Source organism: Urocitellus parryii, chromosome 3, assembly GCF_045843805.1.
Source record: "Urocitellus parryii isolate mUroPar1 chromosome 3, mUroPar1.hap1, whole genome shotgun sequence".
Taxonomy (NCBI): Eukaryota; Metazoa; Chordata; class Mammalia; order Rodentia; family Sciuridae; genus Urocitellus; species Urocitellus parryii.
This window is the reverse complement of record NC_135533.1, coordinates 43,862,191-43,889,232: the sequence shown is the minus strand read 5'-3', so window position 1 is coordinate 43,889,232 and position 27,042 is coordinate 43,862,191. Positions and strand designations below refer to the sequence as shown.

Genomic DNA, 27,042 nt, shown 5'->3' with positions numbered 1-27,042 from the left:
CACCCCACCTTCATTTACCACTCTGCTCTCCCTTCTCATCCCCAAGCCCTCCAGCCATTCTGGCTCATTGTCAGACTGGCATCTGTTCCTCTGCAGGATGACTCTGGATTTGTCCTTCCCTATACTCCTATGCAGTCTTCCAGTCTAATGCTAAGTGTCACTTTTCATCACCAGCCATTCTTTACATCCCTGACTCTATCAAATTTCTCTATTATATACTGTCAGAAAACTGACTACCTCTCTTCTCCACTTGTCAGAATTGACTTTTTTTCTTGTTTGCCACTTTTTATATAGCAAATATGAAGAGATGTACATAACCAGAGAGAACAACACAATGTACCCATCATCTAGACCCAATGCTATGGTGAGAATGTACATGTCCTTGCAAAATTCATGTCCTAAAAATCCAAACCCTCAAGCTGATGGTATTAGGAAAAAGGGACTCTGGGCAGCAATTTAGTGGTGAGGCCCTAGTGAATGGGATGTGATTTCATAAAGAAGTCCATAAGGAGCTCTGTTGTATAAGGACGCACCAAAGAGATGGCAGATCTCTTAACCAGACAATGAATCTTCTAGTCTTGAGTTTGAAGTTTCCAGCCTCCAGAAAAATGAGGAATATGTTTTCTGTTGTTCATAGCCACACAGTTTATGGTCTTTGTTACAGCAGCCTGAACTATTTGTTGGAATAATAGTAGTTCTTGGCAGTTTCATTTTATTATAACCTCATCCAATTCCCTCCAGATTAGTTTGAAACATTTCCCACTTTGTCTAAAATAATTCAGTATGTATCTCTCAAAAACAGATGCTGTATAAATATATATGTCATAATATATACTTTAAATATATATTATTGAAATTTTAAATATATTTGTATGATTATTTGGGTTATTTGATTCATGCCAGTCTCTTCCACTGGACTGTAAACCTCAAGAACACAGGGACTGCTTTGGTCTAATTCTCGATGTATTACAACAGCTAATGAAATTTTGGGAACTCAGTGATTTTTCTACCCTACGAATAGGTATTCGTTGAATCTTTTTATTTTAAAATTTTATCCTCTGTGGTCTACACTTTTATTAATGTTATTTCTATTTTTAATATTTTGCATTTAGAACTCTGATAACTACAATAGGGCAGTGTACAACTTCAGAGGACACTTCCTAAAATAACTGGGGTTTCAAGAAGATATGAAGATAGTTTCTCAAAGGCTGAAATAACATACAAAATGTGTGGAGTGATGTTAAAACAAAAGATCATCTAACAAGATGAAATTTAATCAGAAAAATTCAAAGTTCTACATTGTTAAAATATATATTTTATAATTTCCAATAAAGACCATGGTTGAAAGAGAGCTAAGGGAAAAAAGAATGACGTGTTTTCACTAAAATGTGAAAGCTCACTGTTCACTGTTGGCTTGCCTAAAACGGAGGCCTTATTCTCAGTAGATATTCATTAAATATGTGTCAAAAGCACAAATAAATGAGTGAACTGTAAGTTCTGTCTGCTACCAAAAATCATTTAAAGCTTAGACTGCACTAACAGAGTTACAGGCAATAAATATGACAAGGGAAGACACAGACCTGCTTTCTCTTGACATCCCCATCATATCACACTAGGCTTACACCTGCTTCTGAACAAAATACCTAGAGTGGGTATTTGCCGGATTATTCATGAGGGGGTACCAACATGACTACGACACTGAAAACCCAGTGAAAAAAAGAGAATATATGATTGGAGGTGAGGTACAAGGTCAACATGTTTAAGTGTACAAAAAGCCATTCATGTGTTAAGGGCGTTAGTTTTGCGGCACCAGGAAATACATCCAGATGAAGCAACTAGAAGAAAAAATTCAGCTCAGAACAAAGGAAAGATGTGCTACAAATAAGACCTACCTCAAAATGCCAGGAGAGTGCCAGAGACAACTTTTGTTTATTTGTTCATTTGCTCTTTTGGAAAGATACAAACATAAACTGAGCAAATATTAGTCAAGGGTATTAGAGGAAAATTAAGAACAATACCCATATTTTGTCAGACTAGACTTCAAGATACCTCCAACATTTAAAAAGTAAACAATTTAATTTAATATAATATCGCAGGTGAAAAATATTCTTAAACATTTCAGAAAATATGGCAGAGAAAAAAAAGACACCAACAAATTATTTTATGAGTAATACAAAAGATATTTTAAGGATATAAAACCTGATAGAGACAAGAGTAACTGAGGAAATATATTGAACTAAATTACTATAATGATGAAATATGTATAGTTTTCACCTGTACTTTTCTAGAAATAAACTCATACATTTTGAAATAATTAAGAGAACATTAATATGATTTTATAAAATTTAAATATCAGCTAATAGTTATAATAAAGAGTGATAGAAATATAAATCTTCAAATATGAGTGTAAAACAGTCTTCATCTTTTAAGAGGCAATCTGTAAAATCCTTTATGAAAGTTCATCATAGCATCTATCTAGCCTACAAGATTGAGCAATTCATTCTCTCAAAAAAAAAATAGTTTGACTCATTTTGAGATGTGCTTTAATTGATGGAAATTATTATGCACTAAGTTAATATTTCTTTTTTTTTTTCATAATATCCACCTTTCATCCTTAGTCCTAAACTCTAAAACTACTTAAAATCCACCCAATCCTTCTTATATATCTGAGTTCTTTAAAATAATCAAAATTGAGTTTCTATTTCCTTCTTTCTCCAAATGAAACATTCTCATCTCTCTCATCTCTCGGCACCTCTCCCGGACACTCACTTCGGGACAGTGACCCAGAGATGTTTTCATTGTTTGCCCATGAACATTCTCTAGTTTGATTAAAGTATCTCCAAAAGTGAGCTTTCAGAGAACAGTGCTGGGGGTGAGGGCTGGGAGAGAGTAGGTTCTTCCCAGCACAGAGTGGGAAGGCCTCATCATACCCTGGCTTCTACTCTTGCCATTCAAAAATAAGACCATGTGCATACCATGGACTTACACTGAAAGTATTAACAGGTAAAACTAAAATCCTTTCATTGCTCAATATAAATGCACTTTAACTGGCAGGATATTAGTTAGCAATAATTAAAATTTCTATGTAAATGGTATCATGAACCCTCCAAATCATCTTTTTGAAAATAAATGTGGTATCAGCAATGTAAAAAACACATTATTCCCATTTTATAAATAAGAAAACTAAGGCACAGATTAAATGACACATTTAGGCCATAACCAAGGAGTAACTATAGTTAGTTTAGAATTATCCAATCTTGGTGTATTGCACATTGTGTTACATAATGCTATCCTCTGATAGGTACTTCCCATGGTCTTTATAACATTATTTACCCCTAATAAAATTTTCATCTTAATAATATGGAGATAGATAAGGAAGTAAAAACAGAAACTCTTCCTTACTTGCTTTTATCCTCCTGCGTACCTTCTTAAATAATTGAACAAAAGGCTTGAGGTTTATTTAGTACTTTGGAGCAAGTGGGGCTTTTCTTAAAATAGTTGAAAGAGAAACAACCTTTAATTAAAACTGGCAGATAGTTTTCTTAAAGGTCTTGCCGCAGTCTGGCTGGGCACAAAATAACCAAGCCACCACAAAAACTTTGTAGATTCCAACAGCAACTCTTTATTCCTCAACTCTCACAGGCACTCTACACGAATGCACATTCTGGGGAAAATACACACCCTCCACCGGGCTCTGCGTACCAAATACCCTCTGAATCCCGAGAGAACTGAACAGGAACTCAAGGAGCCTGCGCCTGAGGCAGCAGGATACGCCCTATTCCCAGCCGGATCCACCCTAAACCTGGAGCCACCCTAATCCCTGCGCAGGGTCACCTTTCCATGTGTCATTCCTACTTGGCTATGGCTCTCAGCAAGGTCTAAAATGATGAAAGTAACATTTTATGCTAAGACTTTTGAGACAGTAAACAAAATAAGAATTATGTACTTAAACCAAAACTTATGAACTATGGATTCAAAATTTATTAGCATGGACCTAAAAGCCATTTAAATAAATGAAAATGATACAGTTTTCATCAGCTTTTCAGTTTCTTTCCAGCAATGAATTGAACAAATCCATTAGAGCTATGGACATATTTCAGCAGTGATTTCAAGTGGGATCCTGTGTAATAGACTGTGGCTGATGCCTCAGAGACTAAAGGTAGTCTTGGAACCAGGATACCTAAGGAAACTTGATATATGTAATTTATACATCACTCAGCAACCTTGGTGAATCCCTCCTTTCTTATATTTTCAGAGACATGTAGCTGCACCTGCAATTAATTATTTCTGTAAATTGCTCTCATATATCATGAGATAGTGTCAGTAGGGCTTTTTCACTGAGGACTATATTCTCTCTGAATTCACCGGGTGCTCTGCACAGCATTCAGTGCAGCTTGGGGAAAACAAGAAGCAAGTCATTCATCTGTAACTCACAATCATCTCTCAAGGGTGGGGACACTCTGATGTGGCTTCATCAAGGCAACAGTCACATCCCCTTGCTCATTTTATAACATGGCCAGCAAAACAACTCAAGCTCTCACCTTCCTTGGTGGTGTCACTCCTCCTCCCTAGCCATTTGAAGGTTTGTCATGCACATGGTTTTATTTTACTATATTCTCTTGCCTTCTGCTCTCAGGAGCCTCGTGTGGACCTGTCTGACTTGAATCACACTCTACAACCTGAAAAGGCTTTCTCCTATAAAATATTCATGAGGTCCCGGAACAAAACTTTTCCTTATTGTTTTCTTCTCTCGTTCAAGGACAATCAAGAGAAAAGTTCTCTTCTCTCCCTGGGAAATTGAATCACTTATCCTTCATCTGAAGACATGGGGCTTCCAGCAACTGCAGTAATTTGTTTATCTTTTTTTTTTTTTTTTCGTTTTATTTTGGACTATTATAAAATCAGGGAAGGAACACTTGGCTTGAAGATTTGTCATTGAATCCAGACAATGCCACTTATTAAGGTGGTAAAGTTGCCCCTCTGAGTGTGTGCTTCCTCATAGGAATTAGCATAACGTCTAAATTCAAAAGGTATTGTGATGATAAAATTAGGAAAAATATGTGAAAACCTCTGGCCCAATTTTTGTCATTTAATAGTTCAAAATGTGTTAAATTATAAATAAATGATTCCATTAGTATGATGCCTTGATTTTTTTTTCTCTTAGCTAGATACGTAATTCTTTTGACAAAGACTATTGTTCTCAAAGTCCCAACCATATTGTAAGAGTTCATCAAACAAATACAAATCATTAACCAGGGACACAAGATATATTATGGTAACAGATGGTGGTAAAATCTCTACAGAGGAAATTAAAGGTGTGCTCCTAACTACACTTTACATATTGACAGCATCACTAAAAATATAACCCAAAAGTATTATTATTGCACAGATTTTGTTTTCATAACAGCCACAGATTTATTTTCAAAGTGATATGCTTTGAATTCTTAGTTTTCTAACTTCATGTTAGAATTAAAGATAAATATCTGTAATAATCAAAAAGATTTAATTCAAAAGTTTTATATATTATATATATATATATATGTAATATATATATATATATTACATATATATCAAATTTCACAGAAACCTAAAATTTAATTAAACAAAAACACCTCTCTCAGGTTTTGCTGCCTCTCCCATACCTCACCTTTTCCTTGCCATACTAAGCTCTTCATGGGAATAAGGAGGTGTAATAAAATTCAATTTTTGAATTAGAAATAGAATGTTCTCAAAGTCAAGAAGTGTCTTCTCTAGCTTTCTTCAAAATGACATGGTCTCCTGCAATTATGCCACTCAGGAGAACTGTTAGAATAATTTAAATGACACTTGGATAATTATTAGTTAATTACTTCAGTCAATAAAGTTCTTTTTTTTTTTTTTTTTTTTTTTTTTTTGGTACCAGGGATTGAACTCAGGGGCACTTGACCACTGAGTTACATCCCCAGCCCTATTTTGTATTTTAGATAGAGACAGAGTCTCACTGAGTTGCTTAGTTCCTTGCTGTTCCTGAAAGTTGGCCTTGAACTCAGATCCTCTGGCCTCAGCCTACCAAGCAACTGAGATTACAGGTGTGTGCCACCTTAACTGGCTATAATAAAGTTCTTAATGCAACAAAATGGTGACTACTTTAAAAAAATGACCATAAGATTTATGTTATGGTTTATAAGGTTATATTAAAGTTTATGTTACTGGATGTATCAGGTATATTTTAACATCTCTATAAAACAAAAAAAGATAATTTTCACAAGTTGACAGTAAATTCAACCAAAGAATATGTTTCAAGGAATAATATGAATGAAAGGGATGACTGGGCTCAGTTCTCTCAGTTTTTAGAGAAATCCAAAATCATATATTTTTATCATACACCATTTAATCTAAGAATGATATTTAAATGTAAACAATAATATAAATAATAAATGTAAACCATAATGTATAAAAATGATAAACATAAGAACATTTAGCATAAAAATGACATTTGATAATGGAAGGGTAGCTTAGAGAATTTTTTAGGGCACTAGGCACATTTATAAGGTAAATACATTGGCAATATTTGTGGGACAGTATTTGTGTGTGTGCATGTATGTGTGTACGTGTTGTTACTTTTTTAATAGAGACCACATCTGTTATAGTAAATAATAGATGAGAGGCAGTAATTCAAGAGGGCACCAGAAAGTATTTTTATCATAAAATGACAGAATGGGTAAGCACATTCACCACCCACGCCTTTGGTTAACCGTTTCTTCTGATCTCTATTCTCTCATTCACATCAGCCTACAGCTTCAGACTGGGCTTTGCCTTCAGATTTGATGCTGATTAGGATTTTTCTTTATAATGTAATAGGTGGTCCTTAAATTACCTGAGGAACTTGGACAAGTCTTTGATTTCAGCTTCATCCCAAGGCCCATGAGTGTGTTCTTCAAAAACTGCAGGTGAATCAGGTAGAAAGGGCAGAGGCTTGAGATGTAAACCAGCAGAAGAGCAAAGACTATGGCTCCCACAGCACTAATGGACAGCAGACCTCCCAAGGCTGAGAATGCAAAAACCAGTGTGACCCCCACATATCTGCAGAGAGTGCAGGCCTTTAGTTTCTTCTGTAACATGGGCCATGGTACAAATATCTGCATGGTTAAATGTAACCATGATGAAGGCACACAGGCACTGGGAAAGATGTGAAGTCAGGCAGACAGAAGCAAGGAGGGCCATGTTCAAGGAGAGTGTGCTAGGTACAATGGTGGCATTAGCCCCATAGTCAAAAAAATGAGGTGGCCCAACTAATGAAGACTGACATGGCATACAGGGTGTCAGTGCTAACAGATTCTGTCAGGGTCTTCAGCACTGGTGAAAAACCATCAGTGAAAATAATGAAGACAAGGGTACTCTCAGGTCAATCTACAGGGTCTGCTCTCTTCTTCTGCCCTTCACCTCCATCAGTGAGATGGACTGAAGCATAAGCCATCAATGAAGATACCAGGCCAGTTCCAAAAACCCAGTGGGGGGTCAGAAGACCCTCATCCACATGTCACTAGATGACCACAAAAACACAAATGCAGCACAGCTGTTTTATCACCACACTGGACTCCAATCCCACAGCCCAATTTGATATTTTCAGGCACAGATGTTTTTCCAGAGCTCTTCCAGCAACTGGTCGATGCAGGTATCAGGGAAGGGGCTGCCACTCATACAAGACCACCTGCCACATGGCTTCCTTGGTGCTAGTTACAGGTTGAGCACACTTATCCTATCCCTTAAATTCAGGCCAGTTCAATCTCCCTCAAAAAAGTCCACGTGGTGCTTGCTCTTTATGAAATTCTGAAATAAGACTTCTCTGGAAATTCCATGCTGTTATCTACCAACATTTCCTTATTTTCAACCCAGGTTAGGCCCACGAGAGATTAATTCTCTGAGGCAGGACACCACAGCCAAATTGCTGCCTGAGAGTTCCTGGGTACATTTTTGTACCATTTCCATAAATTGTTTTCAGGGTAATTTCAAAACAAACAAACAAAAAGAACAACAACAAAAAAAAAAAAAAAAAACACAATAAAATCAATGAAAACATTCAAGTTTTCTAAAGGTATTGGATGCCTGCTAGGATCTAAATTTTAAAGACTGCATGTTCAAGTTCCCATTGATGTTCCCAAACACTCACACCTTTTGATACTGGCCAGTGTGAACAGGAAAGGAGTCGCAAGGACACCCAGAATCTCCTTAGCTCTTAGACATTTCTAATGCCCACTTTGTTTTATAATCACTTTGATCTTTCCAGCCACAAAGCTGGAAATCCAAGTTACCACTAATCCACTGAAGTTAAATTTTCATTTAAATATCTGTTACTCACTGTAATTCGTGTGTATCTCACTTCTTTATGTAATTTGACTCAGTTGTTTAATATTCTCTCACTGTGCTCTGCTTTTTTTCTTAAATTTTACTGTACTTTTGTTTTTTCCCTGTTATCATGTAAGAGTAAAATAGCTACAGGGAAGAATGAAATCACAGGTGTCTTGTAATCAAGGGCTATGATTTACTTTTATTGAAATTCACAGTGGGTTTGGATATCATGCTTATTATATCTGATATCTTGTTCACATAATACTTTTAGCATTTTATTTTATTTTTTTGACAGGAAACCTTTTTTGTGAGAATTAATTTGGGACAATTTTTCTGCTGCAGTGAATAGATTTGATAGTAAATTTGATGAATTTTGTTCCATGTTTGCTCAAATGTTTCAAAGAATAGAATCCATTAAAATTTCTCCCTGTAAAATGTCTTATTTCTGCCAAAAGTATGAATTTCAAGGCACTGTATTGTTTTTTACTTTATTTTATGAGTTGTGTCCTTTAGGGATCTCTTACATTCAGCAATTTCAATCCTTATTTGTTGGTTCATATAACAAAATGTAGTCTAATAGAGCAAACTTGAAAATCTTAAAGTGAAAACAAAAAGCAGCATCTCATGATAATGTCAGTGAAGATATTTTAACTTTAGTTATACAACGCCTCAAATGTAATTAAAGTACAATTCAGAAAATATGTATATCTATTTGTACTTATTTTAATAAAAAACTCTCCTTTATATGTTTCTCTAGACAATTAGGTTATAAGGAGCAGTTACCATCTCCTGAAATATATATATATGTGTGTGTGTGTGTGTGTGTGTGTGTGTGTGTATGATTCAGTTCCCCAGGACCTGGAAATGAGCTTTATTATACCAATAAACCTGGAAGCTGGAGTGTCACTACTTGGCTTGGTCTCCAAATTCCACCTTACTGCATTCCACTATTTGATGGTATCTTTATTACATTTAAATATTAAATATTTAAGTAATATATATTTAAATAATATATATTAAATATATTATTATATTTACATCCACCAATCCTTTTAAATAAAGAGGACTAGAAGATGAATGAACACTTACATCATTAGGGCACCAACTTGTTAGGGTAGCAAGTCAAAAATGACTCTGGCTATTATCTAGACTGTCTATCTCAAGTTCACCAGATATCCTGAGGAAATTGTTCTTTCTTCCTCCAGTGAGAGTTGCAGAAAGACTAAGTGGACTAAGGTGGACAGACATTCTTCTGTAAAGTCTCAGATAATAAATATTTTATGATTTGTAGCTACAAATATTCCTTGTTTCATCACTTTTAAAAAAAATGTGGAAAATATTCTTAGCTTGGTGGTGTAAAACAGCAAGCCTTAGTAGGCTGGAGAGGATGCTCAGAGGCACAGTGCTTGCTTAGCATGCCCAGGGCCATAGCTTTGATCCCCAGCACCATCAACAATAAAAACATAACAAACAAAAACAAAAACAGGAACAGGCCTTGGCCTCCTCTGTCTGGAAGGCATTACTTTGTGAAACTCTAAGGACAGGTACATTAGAGGGCTGTGTACTCCTCCTTCAAGGCTGCCTCACTCTGTAATGTCACTACATTAGGTTTTCTTCATTGTGACCAAAATACTTGACAAGAATAACTTAGAGGAGGGAAAGTTCATTTTGGCTTAGGATTTCAGAGGTAGGCCATTTTCAGCTGATGCTATTGATCTGGGCCAAAGTGAGGCAGAAATGCTGCTCATCTCAAGGCAGCTGGGAAGCAGAGGGAAAAGATGTAAGGAAGACACATCCTTCCAGGGCAGGTTCTCAGTAACTCACATCCTCCAGTCAGGCTCCTTCCTCCAACTTCCAGCTACCACCTAGCCAGTCCTTTCAAACTAGGATGAACTATTTAGGTTAGAACTCTCATCATTTCACTGATGTTCATTGCACTCTGAATGTTCCTATAACACAGGAGTTTAGGGGGACACCTCATACCCAAACCAAAACAGGCATTAATGGTCAAGTAGTCTGGTCTCCTGTCCTCATCTTTTTTGTGTGACTCCAATAGACACACAACTCCAATTCCCAGGGCCTCGCTCCTCTCTGAAACATCCACTAAGCAGGATTCAGCAAACCATGGCCATGAAACATGCTGATTTTGAGAGTTGCAGGAACCTGATTCAGATTCTGGCTTTGTGACATCCTAGCAATGTGGCTTCATTTAAATTAAAGGGCTGGACGTTCAATTTCCTCCTCAGTAAAAGGGAAACACTAGAACCAGTGCTATTTAAATGAAGTCAAATGAGATTATATTGGAAAAAAAAAATGTTCTCTTTTTCAGAGACTAGAGCTCTGTATTAACTCGGACACTGAAGTTTCCTTATCTTCCCTCTGGGCAGCTGCCCACTACAAGAGCCACAGGAAGTGCTGACATCTTGTAAAAGCCAGTGTTGCACATCCCAGGACACTCCTTCCTCTCAGCAGCTGACCAGATCAGAATTGCTTCTTCAGAATCCTTTATGTCTACAGCTGTCATTATCTTAGAATATTTATCAAGGCACAGCTATTTGTCAAGGCACCTACTCAAAATGTCAGAGCATGACACTGAAGAAATCTATCTACCAATGGGTGTTCTAGAAGCTATATACTTACTTGCCCTGGGGACCCTCTTCCCCAAGATAAATCTAGAAAGTCTATGTTTGATTATATAAACATAATAAGGAAACATGCAAATAGTATTCAACATTTTATGTCAAGAGACTATGTATGTATTTGCAAGAGATAATATTGTACTGTTATATCTGTGTCAGATGAACTGAAAGTTATATTTAATCTCAAAATTGAATCCTTAGTGTAGCTTTATCCTTTATAAGGTTATTTCTCTTAAAGTATGTTCATCAAGTCTTACAAGGAAGGACATGTGCTATGCAGCTCAGTGAAATAGCACTTAGGTGGAAAACACTAATTCTATGTGAAATTAATTTCCCTTGCTATTGCAAAACATTTAGTTTCTGACCTTGATTATTATTTTCCAAGCCTACAAAAAGATATTTTTATACTGAAATGCCTGGCAGCTAGTATATACTTGTACTACTAATAATTGTTAATGATTTTATAAAATATTACATCCATTATTACCCAAGACACCATATATTCTGCAGGTCTTTCCAGGTAGATGACATCCCTATGTGTAAAATCCCTTATCATGTCTCTTTAATTCTATTACTAGACAACCAATTTGCCAATATTTTATTTATTGAGACCTCAGCATTGTGCTAAGTCCAGAATGTTTAAATCTTACTTTGCATTTGATCATGTTATGAGAATTCTTCAATTATATATAAATGCTATGGTCCTGTGAAACATTTGGTTTGGGGTATAACTTTATCATTTTTCATTTTTAAAAATTATTTTACAGGTGATTCAGATATGCATCTGGTATTGAGGACTCTTGTGTTTGTTTGGCCTTGTGGATAAACTAAAGGACAAATGAGAGAGTATAATTAGGAGTAGCCTAATAAGTGCTTAGTCTTGTGATGAGTTATTAATTTATGTGGTAATTTAACCCTCATTATTATTCTATAAATGATTCCATTTTTTCTCTTAGTATAAAAATTATATTCTGAAAATGAGATAGCTTCTGAGATGAAGTCAGACTTCCCACAACAAGGCCTGTGACCCTTCTTTTAGATAAAGAAGCCCACTATCTATTTGAGGAGATAAAGAAAACAATGACTTCCAAGACTCCTATGGGTGGACCCTAGCCATATTGTGGGGTGCTCAAAGTCCTTGTTGTACCACTGGCTCCAATCAGCTGCATTTACTTCAAGTCAAACAACCTGCAGATTCAAGTCCACACAGGGTTTAAACTAATCGTGTCTGATTTAGTCTCATAAATGTTAAGAAAAACTCATTCTCAAAGTGAGATTTAAAATGTATTTTTCCTCCCCAAAACTGGGTATGTCAATGTTTGTGACAGCATAATTTATAATAGCCAAGTTATAGAAACAACAAGTTGATCACATTGACATTTTTAGAAAACTCTACCCAAACATAAAAGAATATACATTCTCTTCAAGTATGCACAAAATCAGCACTGACAGACCAAATTCTGTGTCATTAAGTAATATTTAATGAAGTCAAGTTATTCAAGTGATTTAAAGAATGTTATCTGGCCACAATGGAATTTAAATAGATATAATAGCAGAAGGAAATTGGAAGAAGCCAAAAGTATTTCAAAATTAAAACCAACCAACCAAACAAACAAAAAGCCTTCTAAATGACTCAAACATAAAGAAAAAACCAAACAAGAAGAAATTAGAATTAATTATTAAATAGATAAAATTATGATATAATAAAACATTTTGAATGCCATTAAAACATTACTAAGTGTCATTGAAACATTATTAGCATATGTTTATAATAGTAAATATTTATTCGAGAGATGAAGTTCTCAAACCTATCATCTTGACTTTCACCCCAAAAATCAGAGCAATGAGGCAAGAGAAAGTTGTACAAAATAAGTACATACAATCAGATCTGTGACATATTAAAAATTTAAAAAGAAGGTAGAAAAATAAAAACAAACCATACTCAAAATAATTAGAAGAATTTGAAAGATAAACATTAGAGAAGAAGGCACCAAACTAGAGTACAGAAATAAATAAGATAAAATCAATGATAATCATTACAAGAAAATCAACATATTTTCTAAGTTTCAGGCCAGATTGACCCCCCAAAAGAAGACACAAAGTACCAATATACAGGATAAAACACTGACTTTACCACAATTTCCAATGGTAGTAAAAGCATAAAAGAAAAATGTGATGAGTCATTTTACTTTAATAAATGTAATAATTTAGAACAAATTTATTTAAAAATATCAAGTTCTAAAGCTCACTCATGAAGAGTAAGTGATCTGAACATCACTGTTTCTTTAAAAAAAAATGAATTTGCAAATAAAATCCATTCCGGAGGGAAAGCTCTAGGAACAGATGATTCCTCTAGTGAACTCTATCAAACAATTAATGAAAAGACAGCATCAATGCTGCAGATATTGCTCTGGAAAACTGAAATGCAGAAAAATACTTCCTAATTCTTATGAGACTAGAATCATTCCACTACCAAAATAAGATAGATACTACAACAAAAGAGAAGAAGATATCAACATTTCTCATGAACACATAAAAATTTCTAAACAATATTATAGCAAGTTAAATATAATACAGCATGAGGATAATATAAAAAGATCAATTGGGTTTTTTTTACAAAACTGCAAATTTGGCTTAACATTAATGAATCAGTATAAATCACCATTTTAACAATCAAAGCAAGAACATGTAACTTTAGAACATCTCCATAGATGCTGCAAAATTATTTACCAAAATCTAACATTCCTTCCTAGTAAAAATGTTGATCCAAGTAGAAGTTTTTCAACCTGATGTTAAACAGTTTTTATAAACCTACAGCCAATATCAACTTAATGTTGAAATACTGACCTGTCTATTAATATAAGAAAAAAGACAAGGAATTATGTGCTAACCACATCTACTGGGCATTTTACAGAAGATTCTAGTTTCTAGTCACTGCAATAAGGCAAATGGAATTTTTTTAAACAGAAAAGCTTTGTCTATATATTTTGTTATAGATAACCTCTTTATGCCTGTTGTAATCTCATGGAGTCTACAAATTAGCTTCTAAGTGAATTTAGCAACATTGCAGGATAAAAAATCAACTATATATATATATATATATATATATATATATATATATATATATATATTTCTACATACTAGCAACAAAAGAGTAAATAGTGAAAAATTTTAAATGCAACTAAAATAGCATCAAAATATGAAATATTCAACCCAACAACAGATGTGAAAAATTACAATTTGAAAATGACAAAATGTTGATGAGAAGTTAGGGAATAAAATAGGTGAAATTATATACCATGCCTATATACATGCTTATAGTTTGCAAGTGTCAGTATTAGAAATATGTTGATTCTTGCATAACATCTCAATAGATTCAGTGTTTTTCAAATAAAATTCAGCAGATTTTCCTATAGAAGTTAAAAAATTAATTCACAAATTTAAATAGGATTGAAAAGGACCCAGAATAGCTAAAAATTACTAAAATAAAAGATAAAATAGAAATAACTATCTGATTTAAGATTTGTTATAAGTTTATAATAATCAAATAATGTAGAATTGGTGTAAAAATAGAAAATTATTCATATTACAAAATACATAGGGAATGATACAACACAAACACAAACTATAAATTTTTAATATTAATCTTCCTTAACTTCATCTTGAATGTGTACATGAGGTGTTTGGATCAGAGACCCAACAGTTAGTATTTTCCTAACTGTCATTTATCCATGGTGCCATTTCTCACCCCTGTAATGATGTTGTAAAGGACAGATGGAACAATCTGTTCAGTCCGTTCTCAGAACCTCTCTAGGTGAGGGATGATGTGAGTGGATTTTCTCTGCTTCATATTTAGGGGAAGAGGAAGCTGATGCCTTGTGAAACAACAGAGGAAAACCTTTGCTCATTGGAAATGGGATGAAAAAGATTCTGTGTTCTCATTTCAACAATTTGCAATAAAAATAGAACTTTCCAACAGGTAAATAAGGCAGTGTTCCTGGCTTTTATTCTCTAGGAATGTTTCCAAGGTCCTGGGCATAACTTTATCTTAAAATATAAATATGCATCTTCAAAGTCAGATAATCTTGTTGGAGTACTCTGTATATACAGTTGTAAATTAATTCCCCAAGGTTTTCCTTAGTGCAGAATACCAAGTGTTCAGTAAAATTTATTCATTAAGCCTCAACTCCGAAATATCACAAAAATATGTCCTTCTAACCTCACAATGCATATGATGGAATCATATAAATGGCAGATTTATTCATACACACTACAGCATATATGATCTCAAAGTAAATATGCTGAGATAAAGAATCTGAATAAAAAATCTAAACTGTATAATTATTTTCCTATAAAATAAATGCAAATAAGCCATAGTAACAGAATGAAAATCAAGATAACCTGGGAAAGATAAGAGATTGAAGGCAGTTATTAAAAATGTATGCAAAGAAACTTTTAGTATTGATGCATACATTTATTATCTTGAGTAGAGTGATAGTCTTCTGTGTGTGTATATATTAAGAGTGTAGACACTATAAATTAATGTCTATATTAATATGTATGTGTGTGCCAAATCCATCAAGTTTATACTTTAGGCATAAAGTTCATTGCATGTTAATTGTGGCTCAATAAAAAATAAAAAAATATTTACAGATATAAAAGCATACTAGTAGTTGTAGATACAGAGATCAAAGTAGGATGACATTTTTTTTAAAGTGTGACCTTGAAACCCAAGCTTCAGAGTATTGCAGATCAGTGCTTTGCTACAGTCTGAAATATTTGTTAAAGACCTAACCCATTTTAAATCCCTGCAGGAGTTTGTAGAAGACCTCATATAAGCACATTGAAGGTGTCTATTAAATGCTTCTTATTACACCCATTGCTTTTTGTTTTCTATTAACATTGTTATGTGTGAGTTATTACACATCACTAATTACTATAAGGATGCTTAAGGGGAGGGTATGATCATCTTTAGGATGTTGTCTTTGTCACTTATTATAATTCTCAGAAAATAAAAAGGCAGGGAGGAATATAACAGATTTATAAAATATTTTGATTTGGAAAGTGATATCTAGATGTGAGTTTATATTTGAGACAAATGGGAACATTACATTCTACAAGTTCACACACACACACACACACACACACACACACACACCACTGCTTTTTAAGTGTATACGTTTATTCTTGAATAGAAACTCAAGGATGGCACTGCCATTACTAGAAACACCAATGTACCACTCACTTAAATGGCTCTATATGCTTTTTCCTTTGGTCTAACTTTTACTGTGTTTCACTCATCTCTCAATATGAGTTAAAGATGATATATACATATATCACCTTTAAAATTCTATTTGAATTTCTATTCCTTTTCCTGGTCCCAATTAAGTATGTTTAACATTAAGACAAGCAACAAAACATGTGCCCCTCCTTCCCACATATTTTGTGAATAATGGCCTCTTGGCTGATCTCTTCTGTGATCCAACTGCCAACATCCAAAGCTCTTCAAATGCCATGACTCATGCTCAGACGCTTTCATACTTTTAAAATGTTCAGCTTTCCTATAAATACAGTGACCTCTTTTGTCCTCTGCTAAAGTTTTGCATTAGATGTTTTATTCCTTTTAAAATATTTTCATGGATCTACATCTACCATAGTCTAGTCTGCTCACATTTAGGCATCTTTCCAGTTTCCATATTACTTTACATTACTGTGCTATGTTCTAATGTTCAACATTATTATTACATTTTAAAAAGGTTATTCTAACAGGCTTCACAATGCCACCATTAAATTTTTTCTAACATTCTCTTCTTTGTTTCCTGGCAATATCTTTCTAACATAATTCACAAAGTCAATTTCCTGTGAGGTTAAAAAACAACGACCAAAAAAAAAAAAACCTGCATCATCAGAAGAATGTACATAATTGCAAATATTTCCATTTTGTAGAACACTGGTAAATGATACATACAGCAATAAAATTGAGTTGTGCTGTTTTCACATTTTGAAGACACAAAGACAACAGTAAGACTTCTTGTATGCTCTCAGTCCTGCAAAATATAAGAGGCCATTTGCCTGGTTTTTTTTTTTTTTTACATTTTTAAAATTACAAACATATGGAAATTTCAGCAATAAGCTGAAATGTTTTAACTATATATTTAATTCCCCTCAGTAAAATTAAAAACAATACTTTAATTATACCAACCATTCTCTCTAATAACATGGGATTCTGCAATGTCCCTCTCTATTCTAGACTCCAAGTTGCCAGGACATGGGTTGTTTGGTAGCATACAGTGGACATAGATTTTATGTGAAGCCTAAATTAAAGCAATATGGTTTGACCACGTAAAAGTTCCAGGGTGGGGGAAAAAGTTGTAGTAATGTCTTTAATGTAAACTCCGGGCAGAAATTGTGTACTCTTCATGGAATCTTGCCACAAATTTTTTAACTCTCCCATGATGCTGAAGTTTATCTCTTTCCATTAAAAAATAAAAGTATGAGCCATCTGGTAAGAATAACAATAACTAACCATGAATAAATGGGTTTTCTTTTTCAAGATTTTTGTAGGATTCTATTCTCCCTAACTTCTGAGGAAAGTTATCTTAGTTTTCTATTTTCATATAATAAATGACCACAAACTTAACCATTGGGAATTAATTTTTTTCTCATGGTTGTATGGTTCAGAAGTCTGAGTAGTCAAACAGGATCTTTGCCTGGATTCTCACAGCCAAAAGAACAGATGTGACACAGAGAAAGCTCTTATTTAAAAGCTCTGGGGAAGAATCCAGTTCAGGTTAGTACATTTCATGCTAGACACCGTGGTATCTTATCTCTTTCACAGTCCTAAAGATTAATGTGGGAAATCTCAAGGGGCAGGTGACTTTTTGGAACTCTTACTAATACACACATACACACACACACACACACATACACACACAAAAAAATGAAGATCTTCCTGAAAATGACTAATAACAATAGAGCAATAAAATCAGTTTTTAATAGTATCAGTATCACATGAGAAGGATAAATGGTTTTAGCATAGTTTTGGGGGTCCAGAGGCTTTAGTGGGTAATAATTTTTTTCTATTTTTTTTTCTGGTTCAGTAATAGTAATGTAAAAGGAGACAGAATTATATGATGATGATCAGATTCAGTATTGTATAAAATAAAGATGTCGGGCTGGGGATGTGGCTCAAGCGGTAGCGCGCTCGCCTGGCATGCGTGCGGCCCGGGTTCGATCCTCAACACCACATACAAACAAAGATGTTGTGTCCACCAAAAACTAAAAAAAAATAATAAATATTAATAAAAATTAAAATAAAGATGTCACTAAGGATTGATTATGAACAATTATTATAAGATTCTTTTGATGGTCATTTGTGCTATGGATCAAATTAAGTATCATCGAAAATACTGATAAAGGTTCTGCATTTTGCTGAATTTTTCTTGCAATTTAACTTTTTCACCTTTTAAATTTTTTAATAATGTCAGCTTTGACTTGGTAAATCATGATTGTATAAATTTATTGGCTATATACTTTGATATAAGCACACAATGTGTAATGATTAAATCAAGTACATGCTCATCACCTTCCTTACGTATCTTTTGTGTGTGTGTGGTAAGATGTTTGAAATACACTCTCTATTTTGAAATATGTAATGCATTATTATTAGATAATTACTCTGATGTGTAATGGATCTCAAACATTCCTCTGTTAACTGAAACTTTGCACCCTTTGACCAGCACCCTCCTGTTCTCTCCTTCACTCTTCTGCCACTCCTCTGGTAAATATCATCACACTCTCTGTTTCTTTCAGTTCAAATTTTTTAGATTCTGTACATAACTGAGATCATGGGATATTTGTCTTTATTTGCTGGGTTTATTTCAGTCATATACTATTTTCGTTGATCATTCAAGTTTTCACAGATTACAATATTGTCTTATTTTTCAAGGCCAAATACTTGAAAAAATATTTGGCCTTGAAAAACGAGACAATATTGTGTATATGAACATTTTTAATCCATTTATCAGCTAATGGGCTTCTCTGTTGATTCCATATCTTGTTTGTTATGATAAAGTTGCAATTTGATATTGCAACTTAATAAAGTTGCGATTATATAAAGTTGCATTTAACATGGAAATACAGATGACCCTTTGAAATACTGACTTCAATTTCTTTAGATAAATGCCCAGTAATGGGATTTCTGGATCATATGGTAATTCCATTGTTAGTTTTGTGAGGAATCTCCATACACTTTTTCATAATGGCTATGCTAATTTACTTTCTCACCAATAGTCTGCATGCATGTCCTCTTGTCTAAGTCGTTATTAACACTTAATCTACTTGTTTAATGACCTTATCTCATGGAAAAATCAAGTTCCTGTTATTAAATTAATTATGTTAATTCACAGTTATTTCTTTGTAATTGTGATGAAGCCAGTCTGCAAAAACATTAACTGTCTACTTTAAAATGTGGGCTAGAGGGAGGCTGCATTCTGTGTGGTTCAAGGACCTGGGATTCTAGTAGTGGAATACTGTTTCTCTGTGAGTAATTAAAGGACCCCCCCATAGCTGCTTCTGCACAGGAATCATGGCCACCGTGCCATGTAGGTCTCCAGGGCTCAGCATTAGCAAATGACTCCACTCACCCACATAGGACTTCCTGGTGCCCAAGTAGGACTACTGGCATTAGTATCTGCTCAGGATGCTGGGCCATGCTGGTATTCAGGCCACAGCTCCCATACAGGACACCCAGCTGCTGCCCATGCATAGGAACTCCAGCTACCAATCCCATGTGGACCCCCATCTATCACATGGGGCTTCCCCAGTTGCCTTCACCTTGGGACACTGCAACCAGTGCCAAAGTCCCTTACACACAGTAGCCTCCAACCTGGGGACACAACACAGGGTCTGAAGACAGTGGCCAGCCACAACACTGTATGCCATAGAGATGCATCTCTGAACAAGACGCTCAATGCCACTTCCTGGCCCCACTGGACCCAACATCCCATCTCTGAAAACAGTCTGATCCATCTTGGGACACCTTCTTTGCCATCTTTAGTTGGGGCAACTCCCAGCTTGGAACACCATCTGGGACTTAGAAGCAATATCAAAGAGAGGTACTGGAAACGTGAGGGGATACTATAAGCCTATAGGGTAAAAACTGTAATGCCTCAGATCCACAGTGCTAGAAGGGAAGACACATGAACACCATAAAAAAGAAAGGGAAGAAAATTCCCCAAACAAACCAAGATACTACATTATTAGAATCCACGGCCAGTATAACAGAAGAAATTACAGAGAAGGAGTTCAAAATGTACATAATTAAAATGTTATGTGAATTAAAGGATGATATAAGGCAGCAAATATGGGAAACAAAAGATTACTTCAATAAGGAGATAGATGTTCTGAAAAAAAGCCAAACAGAAATCCTTGAAATGAAAGAAAAAAATAAACAAAATTAAAAGCTCAATAAAAGCATCATCAACAGATTAGACAGAGATTATCTGAGACATTGCCTCAGATAATGAAGACAAAACATATAATCTTGTAAAGAATGTTGACAACAACAGTGAAGATGGTAAGAAAACATCAGTAGAACATTCAAGAATTATGGGATAACATAAAAGAACAAATTTAAGAATTATTGGGACAGAAGAAGGCATAGAGTTCCAAACCAAAGGAATGATCAATTTACTCAATGAAATAATATCAGAAAAATTTCCAAACATGAAGAATAAATTGGAAAATCAAATACAAGAGGCTTATAGGACACTAAATTTATAAAATCACAACAGATCCACACCAAAGCACATTATAATTAAATTGCCTACCATACAGAACAAAAAGAGCATTTTATAAGCCACAAGAGAATGGAATCAGATTATATATAGGGGGACACCAATTAGAATAGTCGAAGATTGTTTAACCCAGACCTGAAAGCTGGAAGATCCTGGAAAAACATATACCAAGCTCCGAAAGAAAATGGATGCCAACCCAGAATCTTATATCTAGCAAAATTAAGTTTTAAATTTGATGACAAAATGAAAACATTCCATGAAAAACAAAAAAAAAATGAAAGAATTTACAACTAGAAAGCCTGCACTACAGAACATCCTCATCAAAATATTACATGAAGAGGAAATTAAAACCAATGATGAAAATCAGCAAAGGGAGATATTACACTAAAGGAAATACCAATCAAAGAGAAACCAAGTCAAATTTAATATCAAAAATAAAGAAATATGACTGGAAATACAAATCATGTCTCAATACTAACCCTGAATATTAATGGCCTAAACTAAGCAATCAAAATACATGGACTGGCATATTGGATTTTAAAAAAAATCCAAAGATATGCTGCCTCCAAGAGACTCATCTCATAGGAAAAGACATCCATGGACTGAAGGTAAAAGGTTGGGAAAAAAAAAAAAACATACCACTCACATGAACTATGAAAACAAGCAGGGGTTTCCATCCGCATATCAAATAAAGTAGACTTGAAGCCAAAGTTAATCAAAAGGGATAAAGAAGGACATTTTATACTGATTAAGGGAACTATATATCAACAAGACATAACAAATGTAAAATATATGCCCCAAACAATAAAGCATCTACATTCATCAAACAGACTCTTCTCAAGTTCAAGAGTGAAATAGACCACAACACAATAATTCTAGGTGACTTGAGCACACTTCTTTCACTGCTGGATATATCTTCTAAATAAAAGCTAAACAAAAAAACTACCGAACTCAATAATATAATCAAAAACATAGACTTAACAGATATATACAGAATGTTTCATTCATCAACAAGTGAATACACTTTATTCTCAGCAGCACAGGGATCCTTCTGTAAAATAGACCATCTATTATGCCACAAAGCAATGCTTAACAAACACAAAAAAGTAGAGGTACTACCCTGCATTCTATCAGATCATAATGAAATAAAATTAGAAATCAAGGATAAAATAAAAAACAAAATCTACTTCGACACCCAGAGACTAAAATAATAATATGCTACTGAATGAACAATGGATTGTAAAAGACATCAAGGAGATTCAAAAATTCTTAGAGGTAAATGAGAACACTCATATAACATATTGAAATATGAGGAAATACTATGAGGAAAGTTCATTGCATGGAGTTCATTTCTTAAAAGAAGAAAAAGTTAACAAATAAATGATCTACCATTACATCTCAAAGTCCTAGAAAAAGAAGAACAAATAAACACCAAAAGCAGTAGTGAAGCCAGATTTAAAATCGTGTAGGTAGGTTAACCAGATCTTATATGGAGTCTAATAAAGAAAATGGAGTACAATCTGAGCCCAGAAAATCAGAACTATACCTGGAGATTGAAATATTATTCTTCCAAAGGTCCTTGTCCATTCTAAAGAACTGTTAATGAAGCAGCTCCCAGCAAATAGGGAAGCTCTAATCAAATCAAATCAAATCACACTAGACCCTTCCTACCTGGATCACCACCCCACCACAGCCCACCTGTTTTCCACCTTTTGGCCTTCCCACCTGCATCCCCCATCACATGCAGGATAGAGGGAAATAAGCAAGATAAAGGATAGGAATATAGGAGGACAGAAGAAGACCTTAGATATAAAAGGGATAGGACCTCCCCATCCCCCAGATTCTCCCTTTCAGACCCCCTTCTTCCTGGGGGGGGGGTTTGTTCTTCTCTGCTATCCTTATTAAAGCCTTTTACTTTCCACTCTACAGTTGCCCCAATGTGCTTCTCTGGTGTTATACTTCAGCATTCAGGGAAACAAGGACTTGTCATGGAAACCAGTGGTATCAGTAGAAGACAGAAAATAATTAGAATTAGAGCTGAAATCAATGAAATTGAAACAAACAAAAAAAAAAACAATTGAAAAAAATTAAAAAAACAAAAACTTGGTTTTTGGAAAAATGAATAAAAATGATAAACCCGTAGCCATGTTAATAAAGAGAAGAAAGAGAAAATTCAAATTACTAAAATCCATGATGAAGAAGGAAATATCAAAAAGGACACTCCAGAAATACAGAGCATAATTAGAAATCATTTTGAAAGTGTGTAATTCAATAAAATAGTAAATATCAAAGGCATTGACAAATCTCTAGAGTAATATGATTTGCTCAAACGGAATCAGGATTAATAGATACAAGCAATTTCAAGCACTGAAATAGGAGACACCACCAAAAGGTTACTAACCAAGAAAAGCCCAGGACCAGATGGATATAGAGCTAAGTTCTATAAGACCTTAAAAGAAGTACTAATATCAAGACTCCTCAAATTATTTCATGAAATAGAAAAAAAGAGAAAACTTCCAAACTCATTCTATGAAGCCAATATCACCCAGATTTCAAAACAAGAGAAAGACACATCAAAGAAAGAAAACTTCAGACCAATATCTCTAATGAATATAGATGCAAACATTTTCAATAAAAATTTTGTCAAATTAAATACAAAAACATGTCAAAAAGATACCACACCACCATGAAGTGGGGTTCATCCCAGAGACGAAAGGTTGGTTCAAAATACAGAAATCAATAAATGTAATTCATCACATCAATAGACATAAAGATAAAAATCATATGATCATCTCAATAGACACAGGAAAAGCATTTGACAAAATATAGCACCACTTCATGTTTAAAACAATAGAAAAACTAGGGATAACAGGAACATATATCAACATTGTAAAAGATGTCTGTGCTAAGCCCCAGGCCAACATCATTCCAAATAGAGAAAAATTTAAAGCAATCTCTCTAAAACCTGGAACAAGATAGGGATGCCCACTTTCACCACTTCTAGTTAACATAGATCTTGAAACTCTAGCCAGAGCAATTAAACAGATGAAGGAAATTAAAGGGATATGGATAGGAAAAGAAGAACTCAAATTATCACTATTTGGCAATGATATGATTTTATGCCTAGAAGATCCAAAAAACTGCACCAAAAAACTTCTAGAATTAATTAGTGAATTGTGCAAAGTAGCAGGATATAAAATCAACACCTATAAATCAAAGGGATTTCTGTATATCAGTGACAAACGCTCATAAAGGGAAATGAGGAAAATTACCCCATTTACAATAGCCTCAAAAAAAAAAAACTTGGGAATCAACTTATGAAAGAGGTAAAAGACCTCTTCAATGAAAACTACAGAATGCTAAAAAAGGAAATCAAAGAAGAACTTAGAGGAAGGAAAAATCTACTTGCTCTTAGATAGGCAGAAATATTATTGTCAAAATGACCATACTATCAAAAGCACTATACAGAGTTAATGCAATTCCAACAAAAATAACAGTGACATTCCTCACAGAAATAGAAAAATCAGTCATGAAATTCATCTTAAAAACTAAGAGACCCATAATTGCTAAAGCAATCCTTAGCAAAAATTGTGAAGCAGGTGGTATCACTATACTAGAACTTAAACTATACTACAGAGTAAGAATGACAAAACAGCATGGTATTGGTACAGAATAGAGGACACAGAGACTAGCCCAAAAAATTACAATTATCTTATATTAGACAAAAGTGCCAAAAATCTACATTGGAGAAAGAATAGTCTCTTCAACAAATGGTGCTGGGAAAATTGGAAATCCATATGCAACAAAATGAAATTAAACCCCTCTCTCTCACTATGTACAAATTGAACTGAAAGTGAATCAAGAACCTAGGAATTAAACCAGAGACACTGTGTCTATTAGAAGAAAAAATAGGCCCAAGTTTCCATCATGTTGGATTAGGACCCTTAATAAGACTCCTCTAGCTCAAGAATTAATATCATGAATCAATAAATCAGATGGATTCAAACTAAAAAGTTTCTTCTCAGCAAAAGAAACAATCTGTGAGGTAAATAGAGAACCTACAATTTGGGGAACAAAATTTTACCACATGCATACAGATAGAATACTAATCTCTAGGATATATAAAGAACTCAAAAATCTTAACAGCAAAAAAACAATAAACAAATTAATAAATGGGCCAAGGAACTGAACAGACACTTCTCAGAACAGGATATCCAATATATAAAGAAATATATGAGAAAATGTTCAAAATCTCTAACAATTAGAGAAATGCAAACCAAAACTACTCTAAGATTTCATCTCATTCCAATCAGAATGGCAACTATTAAGAATACAAAGAACAATAAGTGTTGGTGACAATGTGGGGAAAAGACACATTCATACATTGCTGGTGGGACTACAAATTGGTGTAGTCAATATGGAAAGCAGTATGGAGAATCCTTGGAAAACTTGAAATGAATCTGCCATTTGACCCAGCAATCCCACACCTTGGTCTAACCCAAAGGACTTAAAAACAGTATACTTCAAGGACATAGTCACATCAATGTTTATAGCAGTACAATTCACAAAGGCGAAGTGTGGAACCAACCTAGATGCCCTTCAGTAGATGAATGGATAAAGAAAATGTGGTATATATACACAATGGAATATTATTCAGCATTAAAAGAGAATAAAATCTTGGCATTTTCAGGAAAATGGATGGAGCTGGAGAACATAATGCTAAGTGAATTTATCCAATCTGAGAAAACCAAATGCCAAATGTTTTCTCTAATTTAGGGATGCTGATATAATGTGGTGTGTGTGGGGGGGCAGGCATGGGAGGTTTTGATGAACTCTAGATAGGGCAAAAGTAGGGAGGGGTAGGGAGTGTACATGTAGGTAAGAAAGACAGTGGAATGAGATAGACTTCATTCCCTATGTACATGTATGAAGACATGAATGGTGTGACTTTATTTACAAACAGAGATATGAAAAATTGTGCTCTATACGTATGAGTTTTAATTTCACATATAACAAATTAAAATTTAAAAATGAAAGATATATCAACAGCTTTTAATGTAACAGAATATAAAAATTGTTAATATAGTTTCAGGTTTTACATTATAGCTAATCTTTAAAAAAATTCATTTTTCAAATTCTGATCTACTATTAAAGAGAAAATTCATGATTATCTGAAAAGCTAATAAAATGCTACTTTTTCCAGCTACCAAAAAGAAAAGAAAGAAACTGTGGTATATATACACAACAGAGTATTACTCAGTTTTAAAAGAGAATAAAATCATGGCATTTGTAGGTAAATGGATGGAGCTGGAGAATATCATGCTAAGTGAAGTAAGCCAATCCAAAAATAACCCAATGGCGAATATTTTCTCTTATATGAGGATCTTGATCCATAATGGGGATGGGGGGTGGCACATTGGAATGGAGGATCTTTAGATAGGGCAAAGGCTAGAGAGGCAAAGGGAGGTCGCAGGGGAATAGGAAAGATAATGGAATGAGATAGGCATAATTACCCTAAGTACATGTATGAAGACAGGAATGGTGTGATTCTAGTTTGTGTACAACAAGAGACATGAAAAATTGTGCTCTATATGTGTACTACGAGTTGAAATGCATTCTGCTGCCAAAGATAACAAATTAGAATAAATAAATAAATTTTAAAAATATATATATAAGTAAAAAAAATTAGCAGTTTAAAAATGACAAACAATAAAAAGAATTATTAGTGTTATGTTTACAAAGTCAAAGGATTAAAAACTGTTATACTCATTAAATATATGAATGATGAATATCTAAGTTATGATTATGATTAGGCCTTGTAATATTATACATCGGAATTTTTACCTGTGAAACCTAAATATTTTTATGTTTACAAAAATGCACCAATAATATACAATCAAAATATGAATTAGTACACTTTTCTAAATTCGGGACTTAAGATATATCTTGTACCTGAGCATAGTAGACACTGAAAGTAGAATAATTTTGTAAAGCATTAAAATATATATCAAATGTTTTCACTCTACATTCTATTTAGCACATAAATATTTATGGTTCTTATATTAAACTTTATTGTGTAAAAATTGTTCATTGGTATTTATGGTCCCACGTTTCTTATTTACATATTTTGCAAGAATGTAAACAAATATTTGACAGAAAGTATGAGAGAAATTAAAGCTCTGCACAGCAACAACATAAAGTGAAAGTTGACAGGATCTTAAAAGCATTTGAAGGCATTTAATATTTTTTCTTAGTCTGCAAAAGCTGTGTTTTTTAAA

At 34.1% G+C, this 27,042-nt stretch overlaps 1 pseudogene; it reads right to left on the bottom strand.

Annotated features, from left to right (window-relative positions):
* Positions 1-10,852, bottom strand: part of LOC113182717 (phosphatidylinositol N-acetylglucosaminyltransferase subunit C-like) — a 181,361-nt pseudogene extending 170,509 nt beyond the window's left edge.
* Positions 10,853-27,042: the final 16,190 nt, after the last annotated feature.